At 43.7% G+C, this 16,016-nt stretch overlaps 1 pseudogene; it reads left to right on the forward strand.

The window, feature by feature from the left end:
* Positions 1-3,069: 3,069 nt before the first annotated feature.
* LOC132487932 (serine/threonine-protein kinase MARK2-like) lies at positions 3,070-7,019 on the forward strand (annotated as a pseudogene).
* Positions 7,020-16,016: the final 8,997 nt, after the last annotated feature.

Here is a 16,016-nt window from a genome sequence, read left to right on the forward strand (position 1 = left end):
TCCCTCTTGATCATGGTGTATGATCCTTTTAATGTGTTGTTGGATTCTGTTTGCTAGTATTTTGTTGAGGATTTTTGCATCTATATTCATCTGTGATATTGGTCTGTAATTTTCTTTTTTTGTAGTATCTTTGTGTGGTTTTGTAATCAGGGTGATGGGGGCCTCATAGAATGAGTTTGGGAGTCCTTCCTCTGCAATTTTTTGGAAGAGTTTGAGAAGGATGGGTGTTAGTTCTTCTCTAAATGTTTGATAGAATTCACCCGTGAAGCCATCTGGTTCTGGACTTTTGTTTGCTAGAACATTTTTAATCACAGTTTCAATTTCATTACTTGTGATTGGTCTGTTCATATTTTCTATTTCTTCCTGGTTCAGTCTTGCAATGTAATACCTTTCTAAGAACTTGTCCATTTCTTCCAGGTTGTCCATTTTATTGGCATAGAGTTGCTTGTAGTAGTCTCTTAGGATGCTTTGTATTTCTGTGGTGTCCACTGTAACTTCTTTTTCATTTCTAATTTTATTGATTTGAGTCCTCTCCCTCTTTTTTTGATGAGTCTGGCTAATGGTTTATCAATTTTATCTTCTCAAAGAACCAGCTTTTCATTTTATTCATCTTTGCTATTGTTTTCTTTGTTTCTATTTCATTTATTTCTGCTCTGAACTTTATGATTTCTTTCCTTCTACTAACTTTGGGTTTTGTTTGTTCTTCTTTCTCTAGTTCGTTTAGGTGTAAGGTTAGATTGTTTATTTGAGATGTTTGTTGTTTCTTTAGGTAGGATTGTATTGCTGTAAACTTCCCTCTTGGAACTGCTTTTGCTGCATCCCATAGGTTTTGGATCATCGTGTTTTGTCCTTTGTCTCTAGGTATTTTTTTATTTCCTCATTGGTGATCTCTTGGTTATTTAGTAACATACTGTTTAGCCTCCATGTGCTTGTGTTTTTTACTTTTTTTTCCCCTGTAATTGATTTCTAATCTCATAGCATTGTGGTCAGAAAAAAATGCTTGATATGATTTCAATTTTCTTAAATTTACTGAGGCTTGATTTGTGACCCAACATGTGATATATCCTGGAGAATATTCCGTGTGCACTTGAGAAGAACATGTAATCTGCTGTTTTGGGATGGAGTGTCCTATAAATATCAATTAAATCTATCTGGTCTATTGTGTCATTTAAAGTTTGTGTTTCCTTATTAATTTTCTGTTTACATGATCTGTCCATTGTTGTAAGTGAGGTGTTAAAGTCCCCCACTATTATTGTGTTACTGTCAGTTTCCTCTTTTATAGCTGTTAGCATTTGCCTTATGTATTGAGGTGCTTCTATATTGGGTGCATATTATTTATAATTGTTATATCTTCCTCTGGGATTGATCCCTTGATCATTATGTAGTGTCCTTCCTGTCTCTTGTAACATTCTTTATTTTAAAGTCTATTTTATCTGATGTGAGTATTGCTACCTGGCTTTCTTTTGATTTCTGTTTGCATGAAATATCTTTTTCCATCCCCTCACTTTCAGTCTGTGTGTGTCCCTAGGTCTGAAGTGGGTCTCTTGTAGTCAGCATATATATGACTCTTGTTTTTGTATCCATTCAGTGAGCCTGTGTCTTTTGGTTGGAGCATTTAATCCATTCACATTTAAGGTAATTATAGATATGTATGATCCTATTACCATTTTCTTGTTTTGGGTTTGTTTTTGTAGGTCCTTTTCTTCTCTTGTGTTTCCCACTAAGAGAGGTTCATTTAGCATTTATTATAGAGCTGGTTTGGTAGTGCAAAATTCTTTTAGCTTTTGCTTGTCTGTAAAGCTTTTGATTTCTTCATCGACTCTGAATGAGATCCTTGCCAGGTAGAGTAATCTTGGTTGTAGGTTCTTCCCTTTCATCACTTTAAATATGTTATGCCACCCCCTTCTGGCTTGTAGAGTTTCTGCTGAGAAATCAGATGTTAACCTTGCGGGGGTTCCCTTGTATGTTATTTGTCATTTTTCCCTTGCTGCTTTCAATAATTTTTCCTTGTCTTTAATTTTTGCCAATTTGATTACTATGTGTCTGGGTGTATTTCTCCTTTGGTTTATCCTGTATGGGACTCCCTGTGCTTCCTGGACTTGGGTGGCTATTTCCTTTCCTATGTTAGGGAAGTTTTCAACTATAATCTCTTCAAATATTTTCTCTGGTCCTTTCTCTCTCTCTTCTCCTTCTGGGACCCCTATAATGTGAATGTTGTTGTATTTAATGTTGTCCCAGAGGGTTCTTAAGCTGTCTTCCTTTTCATTCTTTTTTCTTTTTTCTGTTCCAAGGCAGTGAATTCCACCTTTCTGTCTTCCCGATCACTTATCCGTTCTTCTGCCTCAGTTATTCTGCTATTGATTCCTTCTAGTGTATTTTTCATTTCAGTTATTGTACTGTTCATCTCTGTTTGTTCTTTAATTCTTCTAGATCTTTGTTAAACGTTTCTTGCATTTTTTCAATCTTTGCCTCCATTCTTTTTCCAAGGTCCCTGATCATCTTCACTATCATTATTCTGAATTCTTTTTTTGTGGAAGGTTGTCTATCTCCACTTCATTTAGTTGTTTTTCTGGGGTTTTGTCTTGTTTCTTCATCTGGTACATAGCCCTCTGCCTTTTCATCTTGTCTGTCTTTCTGTGAATGTGGTTTTTGTTCCACAGGCTGCACGATTGTAGTTCTTCTTGCTTCTGCTGTCTGCCCTTTCCTCATGCCTTTGTTAATCATCCTCCAAACTCTTGAATTCCATACTCCAGAGGGCTTTCTTTCCACATGCTGCCTCTCCCGTTCTGTGCAGGCCCTCTCCAATCACTCTTGATATTTCTATTTGTCCCACCCTCCTGACCTTTCATAGGATGATGGAAAATGTATTTGTACTGCATCAGATCACCTAAGTAGAGACCCTCCAATTGATATTTGTCCCATTGTCACAACTCTCTGAACAAGCCAGAAAGAAATCATTAGATGTGTTGGTGCCTCTGAGTCCATCATAAAAGTAGGAGACTGGGGGTGGGAGTTGGGGAAGATCTATTGAGAATAGTGACAGAGAGAGAGAGAGAGAGAGAGAGATAAATGAAGACTGAGAACCAGTTTGGGCTGAACTTCAAATCCATTGAAAATATGGTGAACATGCTGCAAACCATTGGACTGGTTGAACCCAGGCACAGTACTCCCAAACTTGGTATAAGACAGAAATCTCCAAACAACAGAAATTTGTTCTCCACTGTTCTGGAGGCTAGAAATCCAAAATCAATGTGTTTGCAGGGCCACACTCCCTCTGAAGGTCGTAAGGGAGAATCCATTCTTGCCTCTTCTAGCTTCTGATGGGTCCTGTGTTACTTGGTTTGTGGCTGCATTACTCTAGTCTCTGCTTCTATCTTCACATGGTCTTCTTCCCTGTGTGTCCCCGTGTCTTCTCCTTTTCTGTCATAAGGACACTGTCATAGGATTTAGGGCTAATCCTAATCCAGGATGATCTCATCTCAAGATCTGTAACTTAATGAAAAATACAAATAGTAGCCTCATTGAGGGTGTACTACATGCCAGGCACTGTATGCATATTTTCTCTGTTTCTCACAGGAAGACTGCAGCCCTGCAATCAGTTCTGCAAAGTGGGTGTTATGAGTCCCACTTTACAGATGGGAAAACCAAGGCTCAGAAAAGTTGCTCAAAGTTTTAGAGATAGAAACTACCAGATGTGACCAGGTTTAGACAGCATACCCCTTGATTGTCACATCCTTGTTGCCAATTCCATTCATTCATTCATTCCACAAACATTTATTGGATGCCTACCTCATGTGAAGGCCATTCTAGGTGCTGAAGATACCTAGAACAAAGGACAAAACAAAAATCTCTGTTTGCTCAAAGTTGAAATTCTAATGGGAGATAAAGACAGGAAGCAGATATGTAAAATATGTAGTATTTTAAGTGGTGATATAGCTATGGAAAAATTATAAAGCAATATATGTACCTTGTCAAACATGTCAACTGTAACAAGGCATCTTTGAGATAACCAGGAGATTTGAATATATACTGGTATATGATAATGTTAGTCTCTTAGATTTGATAATGGCATGGTAGCAGTGTTTCTAAAATACATTCATTTAAAAATGCAGACTGAAGTGTTTATGTATAAACTAAGATTGCAAAAATGCTGCAAATTATTGATATTGGATGATAGATACATGAGGAAGATACTTTAAAATTTTTTGTATGTTTAAAAAATTTCCATAATACATAGGGGTGGCAGATAAGACATGCAAGGGGTTTTGTAAGACCAAATAGGTAAATCAGGGAAGGTCGCACTGAGAAGGTGACATTGGAGCAAAGACTTGAATGAGGTTGGGGAGGAAACCATGTGGATCTCTGAGAATGTCCCAGGCAGAAGTAGGAGTTAGTACAGAGCCCTGAGAAAAACGCAAAAGAGAGAAAGAGTGTGGAAAGAGAGAAATGTACTCCAAAGAACCTGGGCAGAACTGTGAATAAGAAATCAAACTATGATGCCTGCTAGCTTCCCTTCAGCTTTAGAGTTATTAATAATGTTCTTTACTGTGTCTTATGCAACAGAGCATTTCAGACAGTATCATAATGCCAATTAAGTTGTGACATTATTTTGAGCCGAATCATTCAGATTTTCAAGGATATTGAATATTTTAAGTGTAGACATTATGAGGTTTTCAAAAGCCAGAAATGATCACACCTTTCCAAACTAGAAAAGGCCACTGAAGCATACTACAGGTTTCAATTTCTAATAAGGTAATGTCACTTGCTATAACCCACACAAAAAGCTCTCTGAGGCCCTTAATATTTTTTTTAAAAGAGTAAGGGGGTTTTGAGATCAAAAAGTGAGAAAATCACAATGGATTATCCCCAGCATTGTTGGTAGATTCATTTCTTCCCATGACCTCATACGAAACTATTGCTTTGGAGTTCCTAGCACTTATCCAAGTCCCTGGCTGGGCCTAAATTGTCAGTCCTTCTGGCTCAGGAAGCTGCTTTTCAGTCACCTGAGAGATTTTGACCAAAGGTACCCTGTTTCCTTCTTGGCATTTTTGTCTATTTCATTTGTTACTTTCTTTTTCTCACTTTTTTCTTTTTCTCATTTTTACCTTTTATTCTCTTTTTTTCTCTTTTCTTTATTCTTTTTACTCACTTCTTTTTCAGTTTTTCTTATTTGTTTAGTTTATTTTCGTTTTTGTCTGGCATTGGTTTTGATTCAGTCATAAAGACCAGTTCATGGGGTGAACTTTGAACTGGTTTTCTTTTGATTTGGACCAAGCTTCTCACCAGCTCTTCCCAGATGTAAGCCGACCTTAGGACGCCTCGACTCCAATCACAGCAGTGAGTCCAGTGTGCTGCGGGGCCTCTAAGCTGTCTCTGCTGAGGAGAGACCCAGATTCACATGGCCTCCTCCAGACCCTCGAGACTGTTGGCAAGGAAGACCGGGCTACGGTGAAGATGGCCGGCACATCCTGGCTGGGAAAGCGAGAGCCGTGAAGATCATTGATGAGACTCAGTGGAACTCCTCCAGCCTCCGGACACTGTCCCGCAAAGCAGGAATCACGAAGGCTTGGATCATCCCAACATAGTGAAGTATTTGAAGTGACGGAGGCTGAGGAAACTCTCTGCCTTGTTAGGAGGATTCTAGTGGAGGAGAGGTGTTTGAGTACCTCGTGGCACATGGCAGTAGGAAAGCAAAGCAGCTGAAAGCAGAGTCCCCCAGGAGGGTATTGTCCACAGAGATTTAAAGGCAGAAAACCTGCTCTTGGATGCGAACAGGAACATCAGACTTTGGCTTCAGCAACAAATGCACCTTTCACAACAAGCTGGACACCTTCTGCAGTGGTCCCCCCCATGCTGCCCGGAACTCTTCCAGGGAGGAACCACAGGAAGTCATCCTGTCTACACTGGTCGATGGATTCCTGCCTTTTGAAAGATAGAAACACAAGGAGCTGTGGGAGCAGGTTCTGAGCAGAATATATCACATTTGATTCTTGTCAATGGAATGTGAATATCTGCTAGAGAAATTTCTCATTTTCCATCCCAACAAGAGAGGCTCTTTAGAGCAAATTGTGAAGGATCCGTGGATTACTGTGGGTCATGGCTATGAGGAACTAAAGCTCTACATGGAGCCACTCTCTGACTACCAGGACCCCAGGCAGACCGAATTTATGGCGTCCATGGTTACACTCGGAGACAGAGATCCAGGACTCGCTGACAGGCCGGAAAGACAAGGTAATGTTCCAGTATCTGCTCCTGGGTTATAAGAGATCTGAGCCAGAGGGCTACGGGGTCACCCTGAAGCCTCAGCCTTCAGCGGATCTAACAGCAGCACAACTTCCCTGCCCCCAGGAACGGGGCAGGGTCCCCTCCAGCTGCAAGCAGCACACTCCCACCTCTGCTGCTCTGAGCACACTCCGCCGAGGAGGAACGCAGATGTGGAGGAGGATCAGGGCCCAGGGCGGAGGGCCACAGGACAGCCAGCGAGCGGCACGGGAAGAAGACCGCCGCTGCCGCCCACCCCCCAGCGCCCTCCCCACCGGCACAAGTCAGAGCAGGAATCCCCCGCGCTAGGAGTGAGCCAGCCTCGGCCAGGCCTCCGTGCGGAGCGGCCAAGGCAGCCTAAACGTGCGGCTCCCGGGCCCCCTTAGCTTCGGCTTCGGCCACAGTCTAACCCGGCCCCGCCTGCACCAGGAATCCAAGTGCAGCCCACACCGGCCTCCGGGCCCCGCCCCGCGGAGAGTACCTGTGAGGAGCCCAAGCCCAGCACAGCCCCCACCTGTCCCCGAGTCCACCCGTCTACCTGCAAGGTCAGTAGGGAGTGGAGCCCCGGCTCTGTCCAAAGGGAACTCCGCCCACGGGGGCAGCCCGACAGGTGCCAGACCCAGACATTCTGCCCTGAGGTGAGACCCCAGCCTCCGCCAGCGGCAAAAGCCACGATCGGCTCCACTGGGAGCTTCTTCAGGAAGTTCAAGTCCAAATCGACAGGAAGAAATCGAGGTTTGCCAGAGGAACCTGAATGAACCTGAAAGCCAAGACAGAGGGAAGACACTCCTCACTCACGTGGTGAGCAGCCGAGGCAGAGATAAAACGTGAGCCGCGCTCACTACACTTGAGATGGACGATGGAGACCACGAGCTCCCTGGAGCGGGAGGAGAGGATGCGGGGACAGGAGAGGATGCGGGGACAGGAGAGGATGCGGGGCAGGAGAGGGTGCGGGGGCAGGAGACGATGCAGGGCCAGGCGAAGCTCCACGCGAGCAGCTGCCGGTGCAGCAGAATCAGGACCAGCCGCTGTGCGGGCAGCCGGGACTCGAGAGCAGGGAGGGCGGCCTCCCGACCTAAGGGATTGAAACGCGGACCCCCATCTCCACGCCTCCAGAAGCATCGCCTCCAGAACCGCCGCCCAGGGACTAGAGGAGGCGCTGTTCCAAATTGAGGCCGCGCTCCCCCACCTGGAGCCAAACCGCTGCCAGGCCCGTCGCCTCCCTGGAACCCTGATCTTCTTCTTTTCTACCTGCTGGGGGTGAGGCGCGATGCCCTGTAAGATAAACACAGGCGACTCCAGTGAGAACACACAGCTGTTTACTCAGAGGCGGCCAGAGGAGTTGCCACCATCACCTGCATTTGGCGGGGACCCCAGGCAGACAGGGCAGTGGGAAGCTCCCAGGTGGAAAGGGAAGGCTCCAGGAGCCCAGACTGGGGGCTGTTGGCACCGGGAAGCTGGAGGAGATGGACATCTTATGTGATTGGTTTAAGAAACGTATTTGGCTTTCTCTGGTTGGACCTGAGTTGGAAGGGGAGTGTAGATGTGGGGAGGAAAAAAAAGGAAGCTGGCAATTATTGACCCAAGTTCTGATGCCTGTTGCATTACTGGAATAAGGAGCCCAAAGTGGTGACTTAGGAATTTCAGCTTCCAGGTTAAAGGAGCCACAGTCAATGTAGATCCATTAATTCTGGACATGTTTCTTTCTTGGAAAGATTAACATGCAGGTTAACTGTTCAAAGCTCTTCCACTGGGGGAAATTCCCATAACCACTGGCCTTTAGAACCACCCCTAAATGGCGCTAGAGTGCTACAGTTGTCTACTTTGGGGAAGTACCAAGCATATCATGTAGAACCATGTATAAACTGGTCCAAATAATCTCTTCCTCAGCTAGTCACATGGAACTCCCCATGAGGCCATAGGTGAGACTGAGAGAGAAAAGGCAATGTAGAAAGTATACGGGTAATGGGAATCTTGCTTGTGGGACTTCCTTGCGTCTTTAGGTCCTACATGGGCTCAGTTTCATCTACAGAACTTCTTGATGATGGAGAGCTCCTGAGCACACCCAACTTTATAGTTTGATTGGTCAGGCTACACCCAATACATGATGGGTAGTCAATCACATATAGCTTGATGGTCTATCATCAAGTATTCATTCAATCTCTACTAAGAGTCCTGAACAAGCCAGACACTGTTCCTCAAAGGAGAATAGTAATTTGCAGAGGATGACATAGCTATGCTCCAAGATCCTAAAGGTGTGTTCTGTGATTCACCTGACAAAGGCTCCATAGAGCATCACTATCTGTCACACACACTTTAGGCATCTCAAATCTGTTGGGTCATGTGGCACAAGTAGCAGAGCAGCTTGCCTTCAGCTCAGACCTGTTGCAGACCCTTCTCTTGCTCTGTGGGCACTAAAAACTGGCAGCCTTTAGGATAATTCAGAAAATGGGTCAAAGTAGCAGGCTCAAACGGGGTACACATTGTCTCAGACTCCAAGGAGGCCCACTAGGCTTGGTGCCTCTTTATCAGTAGTAGAAGGGAGCAGATGCAACAACTTGTATTTCACATTGGAAAGTACATGTCAACATGGCCCAGACGTTGGACTCCTAGAAACGTCACTAAGGTGGCAGACCTCTGAAATATTAAGGGGCTTATTTCCACCCACTGATATACATGAGTCTTACCAAGGTGTCTCGAATGGTTGCAACTTCCTGCTTACCATGTCCAAATCAGCAGCATACCATCAGCATCACAGTGGACCAGCATGATGTCTTGGGAAATGAAGAAATATCAGTCTCCGTGAAGGAAATAGTGACGGAGGGCTGTATCCCTGAGATAAGACAGGGAAGGTGAATTTCTGGTCTGGCCAGCTGGAAGCAAACTGCTTCTATTGGTCTTTACTAGCATGAATAGATAATACAGCATTTACCAGTTGCATAGCTGCAGACCACCTGCCCCACAATGGGTCAATTTGCTCCAACAATGAAAAGCAGGAACAGCAGCTAAACTGAAGTGACCATCTCATTAAGTTGACTAAAATCCACTGTCCCCAAGATCCATCTGCCCTTTGCATAGACATAGTTAAGCAATCCTTTAAAGAGAAGGAAATTGGCACTGAGACCACACAACTAACAAATGACAGACCCGAATTCTCACTCCAAAGTCTAAGCCCAGATCGTCACATCTTAACACCTCAGCGACTCTGTAATCACATCCAGTTGCCATCACAAATTGGACCTGCAGATTCATTACTAGTACTTTATCTCAATTTTTGGTGAAGAAATTTTTAAAAATTCGTCCTATCTCAAATATGAAATAAATTGCAAAATAGGTACCCAAAATATGATCCAATCCTGCAATAATTGATCTCTGATGGAAGTTTAAATCGTGACTGGCTTTCTAGATGGCGGTTTTGTAACGAATCAACATCCTTTTTTTTTTTAAGATCTTTAATTGCTTTACAATGTTGTGTTAGTTTCTGCTTTATAACAAAGTGAATCAGTTATACATATACATCTGTTCCCATATCTCTTCCCTCTTGCGTCTCCCTCCCTCCCACCCTCCCTATCCCAGCCCTCGAGGTGGTCACAAAGCACTGAGCTGATCTCCCTGTGCTATGCGGCTGCTTCCCACTAGCTATCTATTTTACGTTTGGTAGTGTATATATGTCCATGCCACTCTCTCACTTTATCACAGCTTACCCTTCCCCCTCCCCATATCCTCAAGTCCCTTCTCTAGTAGGTCTGTGTCTTTATTCCTGTCTTACCCTTAGGTTCTTCATGACATTTTTTTCCCCTTAGATTCCATATATATGTGTTAGCATACGGTATTTGTCTTTCTCGGCCGCGATGGGCGCGAGCGGCGGGACTGCCGAGGGACCGAGACGTCCGTCGCCCTCCAGCCTCGCGTCCGTGTCCCCGCTTGGAGCCCCAGCTCCTGGGACTCGGGCCGCCGAGTCCGCCAGAGCTCCGGGAGGCGCTGAAGCGCGAGGCGAGTCTTTGACAACGACAAGGTCACTTGCATATTGCCCGCCGAGGGTGAAAAGAGCTTCAACTCCGTGGCCAAATTGCACAACGTGAGGAGCTTGGAGGAAACGCGAACTGTTTCCTCCCGTAGACCATGCACCAAGGCGAAAAGCCACTGCGGGAGAGGATGTGGACCCGGTTAAGGCCCAGAATTCTGACAGTGATTCGCGACATTTTATGACCCGTTCCTGGCTGTTCCTCCGCAGATAACAGCCGGTCATCTAAAGCAACCTCATACAAACAGGGACCACTTGTCCCCTTGACGAACGGTGGAGAGACTTCAAAAGCGAGTCCGCAGCGGGAGAGAGCCGGCCTTCCAGCTGCAGAGCCCGGGCGCCTGCCTCTTCCGGAGCTAGTGAGTACCTCCCTCAGCATCGACATTCAAGTGAAGCAGAAGATACTCCAGCTCCGACAGCCTGTTTATTGATAGGTTACAAAGGATCACAAGGTAAAAATCACTCAGAGGGAAACACAAGTACTGTACCTGTGGATAGGCCTTCATAGTGGAACTCAGAAGGAGCCTCATTCATGGAAGTGCTAGGAATTTGGGCCAAAAACCCAGCGGCCTCACGACATAAACTTAAAACAAATGTGTTCCCTTTTGTCATTATGCGAGAAGAGGGCCTCCCGTTTCCTCTGAAGAAAGAGGCACAAGGATAAGAAGCATCTTTATGGCATCACAGCAGCTGGACTTCTACCACGTCACTGTACACTTACACGGCTGCTTTCGTAGAAGGATCTTTGGCCCTTCAGAAAGAGCAGAAACAGTTGTGAGGAGATGCAAGCCAAGATCACAGGACAAAGATTAGCTGAAAGATTGACTATTAAAATGCATACCTATAATCCAGAGGGTAGACTTTGGGGGAAATACCAAGAAGTAAGGGATGAAGATGGTGATCAGTTCTCTGATGATATATTCTGAAGACGGGCATTAGGATGGTCTTTTAAATCTCTCACTGTTGAGATGTGGTTGTCTTATATCAGACTTTTTAACAAGTATCAAGACACCGGACACTTTTGAAGGCAAGAATTTTATAAAGTTACACTAAGGAAACTATTGAAAAAAAATGCCCAGTTCATCTGTCAGAAGATGACCTTCATGTGCTTGAATATTGTGTTTAGCCACATTGTATTAAATTTTTGCACTGTATCATGCATTGGTCTGAGTACTGCTTATAATAGAGTACTTTTTTTTTCTTTAAGCCAAATGAAAGCAAGTGAGTCCTTTTTGTCTTGTTCTCATCTCTATCAGATATTACTTACTGTCTTTCACTGAGATACTTAGTTGTGCCAGGAGTCAACCTAAAATGAATTAGATAGACATAGAATCCTTCTTTTTTGGATAAAGAAGTGAGCTGTCTAGAGAACTTCTGCATATTTGCAAGGGGTTATTGAGATATTGGATGTGAAGTACTTAGGAAGACACTCACAGGAAATGCTTAACACATGTGTTTCCTCCTTCTGCCTTCCATTAGGAAGAATGTTATCTTTCATCTTGTTCGGAATAAGGAGTACTTTTAGCATGAGCTAGAGGTGAAGGGTCTTTCTAGGTGACCAGAATTTCGTGGAGCAGCCCAGGGTCTAAGAAAGGTCTAAGATGATGCACAGAGGTGAACGGAGTACCCATGCTTGTGCTTTTCCTGTGTTGAGTTCTTTGATCTAACAGGGGATATGTTCATTTCCCGGATGTTAACATTTGGAAAGGAAATATTTTCAAAAGCTACGGTTGAGGCACTTCCCTGGTGATCCAGTGGGTAAGACTCTGCGCTACCAATGCAGGGGGCCGGGGTTCAGTCCTTGGTCAGGGAATTAGATCCGCATGCATGCTGCAACTAAGAGTTCGCATGCCGCAACTAAAGATCCCACGTGCTGCAACTGAGACCGAGCGCAGCCAAAATAAAGTAAATAAATAAAGTGCTTACCCATTAAAAAAAAGAAGAAGCTACAGTTGAATTATTGTCTTGCCAATATGTCACTTTAAATTTATCCCCAAAGAGAGGGAAACCTCTAGGCTGCAGCAACCTCTGTCTCACTTATACACACTTTCATGTCATCTTAAAGGATTGTATGGTTGTCTCCAGAGAAGTTAACACTTACATTACCAAAGATTTGTTTGTCTAATATGTTGGCATCTCTTCTTTTCTGAATTAATTTATTTTTATTTATTTTTGGCTGCATTGGGTCTTCGTTGCTGTGCGCGGGCTTTCTCTAGTTGCGGTGAGTGGGGGCTACTCTTCGTTGCAGTGCACGGGCTTCTCATTGAGGTGGCTTCTCTTGTTGCGGAGCACGGGCTCTAGGCACGTGGGCTTCAGTAGCTGTGGCACGCGGGCTCAGTAGTTGTGGCTCAGAGGCTCTAGAGCACAGGCTCAGTAGTTGTGGCACACGGGCTTAGTTGCTCCGTGGCATGGGGGATCTCCCTGGACCAGGGATCGAACCCATGTCCCCGGCATTGGCAGGCGGATTCTTAACCACTGTGCCATCAGGGAAGTCCCTATGTTGGCATCTTTAAACAATGTTGAAAGAAGAATAAAATATTAATTAGAACAAATAAGAAAAATCCTTAAAGGAGAACCTTTGTTAGACCTATAAATTTTATTTCAAAGACTTTATCCTAATGGAATTACCATGCATAATAGCTGATATTGGTTTTTTATAAATTTATTTATTTATCTGGCTGCGTTGGGTATTCGTTGCTGCATGTGGGCTTTCTCTAGTTGCGGTGAGCGGGGGCTACTCTTCGCTGCGGTGCACAGGCTTCTCATTGCGGTGGCTTCTCTTGTTGTGGAGGCTTCTCTTGTTGCGGAGCATGGGCTCTAGGCACGCGGGCTTCAGTAGGCTTGCGGCCTCTCTAGTGCAGGCTCAGTAGTTGTGGTGCACAGGCTTAGTTGCTCCACGGCATGTGAGATCTTCCCGGACAAGGGATCAAACCCGTGTCCCCGGTATTGGCAGGCGGATTCTTAACCACTGCGCCACCAGGGAAGTCCCTGATATTGGTTTTTAAAAATGGAAATAACTTAAACATCCAACAAAGGGGATTTGTGAGTAAATTATTGTACCTCCAAATGACAAAATCATACATGCAACCATTAAAAATGATTTTTTAAATGTTGGATGACATAGAAAGATTTCCCATATTAAGTGGGAATAAAGTAGACAACTAAATAATATGTATAGTATGAGCCCATTTTTGTAAAATTAGGTATGCAGAGGAGAATAGTGTTAGATATATACCCACCAAAGTGGGAATTATATTGAACCTATAGGATAACTAAAAGCCATTAATAATCAAATAAATTGAATTTATAGAAAGGAATTTACTGTATGGAAAAATGTTAAAAAAACACCAAACAATTAACCAAAATTTATCGAGTGCTATATGCCAGACCTATTATAAGTGCTTTTTTTTTTAACATCTTTATTGGAGTATAATTGCTTTACAATGGTGTGTTAGTTTCTGCTTTATAACAAGGTGAATCAGGTATACATATACATATATCCCCATATCTCTTCCCTCTTGTGTCTCCCTCCCTCCCACCCTCCCTATCCCACCGCTCTAGATGGTCACAAAGCACCGAGCTGATCTCCCTGTGTTATGCTCCTGCTTCCCACTAGCTATTGGTTCTACATTTGGTAGTGTATATATGTCCATGCCACTCTCTCACTTTGTCCCAGCTTACCCTTCCCCCTCCCCGTGTCCTCAGGTCCATTCTGTAGTAGGGCTGCGTCTTTATTTCCATCCTGCCCCTAGGTTCTTTATGGCCAATTTTTTTTTTTTTTTTTAGATTCCATATATATGTGTTAGCATATGGCATTTGTTTTTCTCTTTCTGACTTCGCTCTGTATGACAGACTCTAGGTCCATCCACCTCACTACAAATAACTCACAAGTGCTTTTACACATTTTATCTTGTCTAAACTTTGAAATGGTCTTAGACAGTACATATTTTATTTTACAGATGAGGAAACAGGCAGAAAGTAGTTAAAAATCTTCCCCAAGTTTGCACAGCTAAAAAGTTGTAGATACTAGCTTGAACTTGAGAGGTCTGATCCCTGAGTCTGCATTGTTAACCACAATTCTGCACTTCCTCCTACTTCCCTCTGCCAGCATAGAGTGTAGAAAGATCATGTGGACATTATCTTGAATTTCCCCAATCTAGCTCCATTTTTCATCTTTTTCCATCCTGCCCTGTGAAGTGGAAGGATTATGGAATAGACTATATGAACAGGTTCCTATGTCCTCCAGCTACTGATTGGGTTTTGTCAATGGGGAGCACTTTGCAGAAGAAGGGAGAGAGACAGTGATGCTAGAGGGTTTATTTCTCTGGTCCTCTCCCTGCTGAGAGGCTAAGTGCTGTGTCAGTCTACTGAAGGGTACTCTTCCTTTCAAGGGGCTTCTATGAGACTCTTTCCTTCCGTTTTCCAGTAGCCATCTCATCTCTTTGGGCCTAGGGATGGCTAACTGCTGTGCTGTCTTGTGATTCCCCTACCCAACAACTGTTAAATAGTCCCTTTGTAAATCAGCTCTCTCAATCATCCCATTTTAAGTGTCCTAGTTAGAATCCAAACTGATACAAGTCGTGATACCTGTTTTCAAAAAGCTGACATTGAGCATTTTGGGTATACACCACATGAACAGGAAAGTTGAAGCTAGTATAAGAATAGATCCTCTGTAGGAGTAAGGTCGACGGTTACAAACTAAGATATTTTAAGTTGCATGTTCATGGCCACCTGCACATTATTCTATTCTCCATTCCTTAGTTTCCTCTTTTAGACAGATGGGCTGTAGAGATAGCTGTAAAGCATGCTGCATGGTGATCAAAATGCTCTCTGAAGTTTTGCAATCTCGCTGTCATAAGTAATTATATCAAAGTAATTCTCACAGCAGTTTTCAGAGCCATTTACTGGCCTTGTGACACACATGGTCATCGAATCATAGAGCATTTTATAGACAGCTCTTCATCTGGAACAGATTTATGAGGTCATTAGACAGGACCTCTGCAGAGACTGAGAAACAGAAAATAGAAGCTGAGACAGACTGGAGTCAAAACATTTGTGTAGACTCCTTATCTTCCACTCACAATAACGTAAAGCATAATATAATAACACAGTTCTTTCCCTGCTTTCTCAGTCCTCTGATGTTGAGGACCTTCTCGTGAACTGTTGAACTATTTCACAAGCCTGAGCAGAACAGACATTTGAGGACTTGCAGAAAAGGTGTGTCTATAGCCAAGCATCACAAGTCATGACCGGGTCACTCTTCCACTCCCTTGAGGCAGCTGCCTTCTTCTTTTGTACCCAACATGATTGATGGTGATAAAATATAAAAGTTTCATAGAAACAAAAAATAAATATATATTTTTCTAAATTTGAGGCAAGGAGAGAGGCTTTAATTTTCTGCTCTGACAGCTTAGTTCTGACTCACACAGGAAGGGAAAGGGTTGGAGGAAGAGGTGGAGAATAAGGAGAAATTCTAGAAAGTTGCCTACACAAAAAAGGAACAAGCCAGCAGATACAAAGGTACAGAACATCTTTTAAAGCTAATGCTGCATCTGCTAGTTCTGTCTATAGTTGCTTCCTTAACTACATTCAGATCTGTGCTTTCTATAAAATGCACATAAATTCTGCAATACTTGGAAAGACTGATCTTATGAGAGTAATTGTGAGACTGGCCTGGTTGTCTATAATTGGTTGGCACTTAGTATTGACACTGATTTCCATATTCCCAGGG

Source organism: Mesoplodon densirostris, chromosome 1 (assembly GCF_025265405.1).
Source record: "Mesoplodon densirostris isolate mMesDen1 chromosome 1, mMesDen1 primary haplotype, whole genome shotgun sequence".
NCBI classification, from domain to species: Eukaryota; Metazoa; Chordata; class Mammalia; order Artiodactyla; family Ziphiidae; genus Mesoplodon; species Mesoplodon densirostris.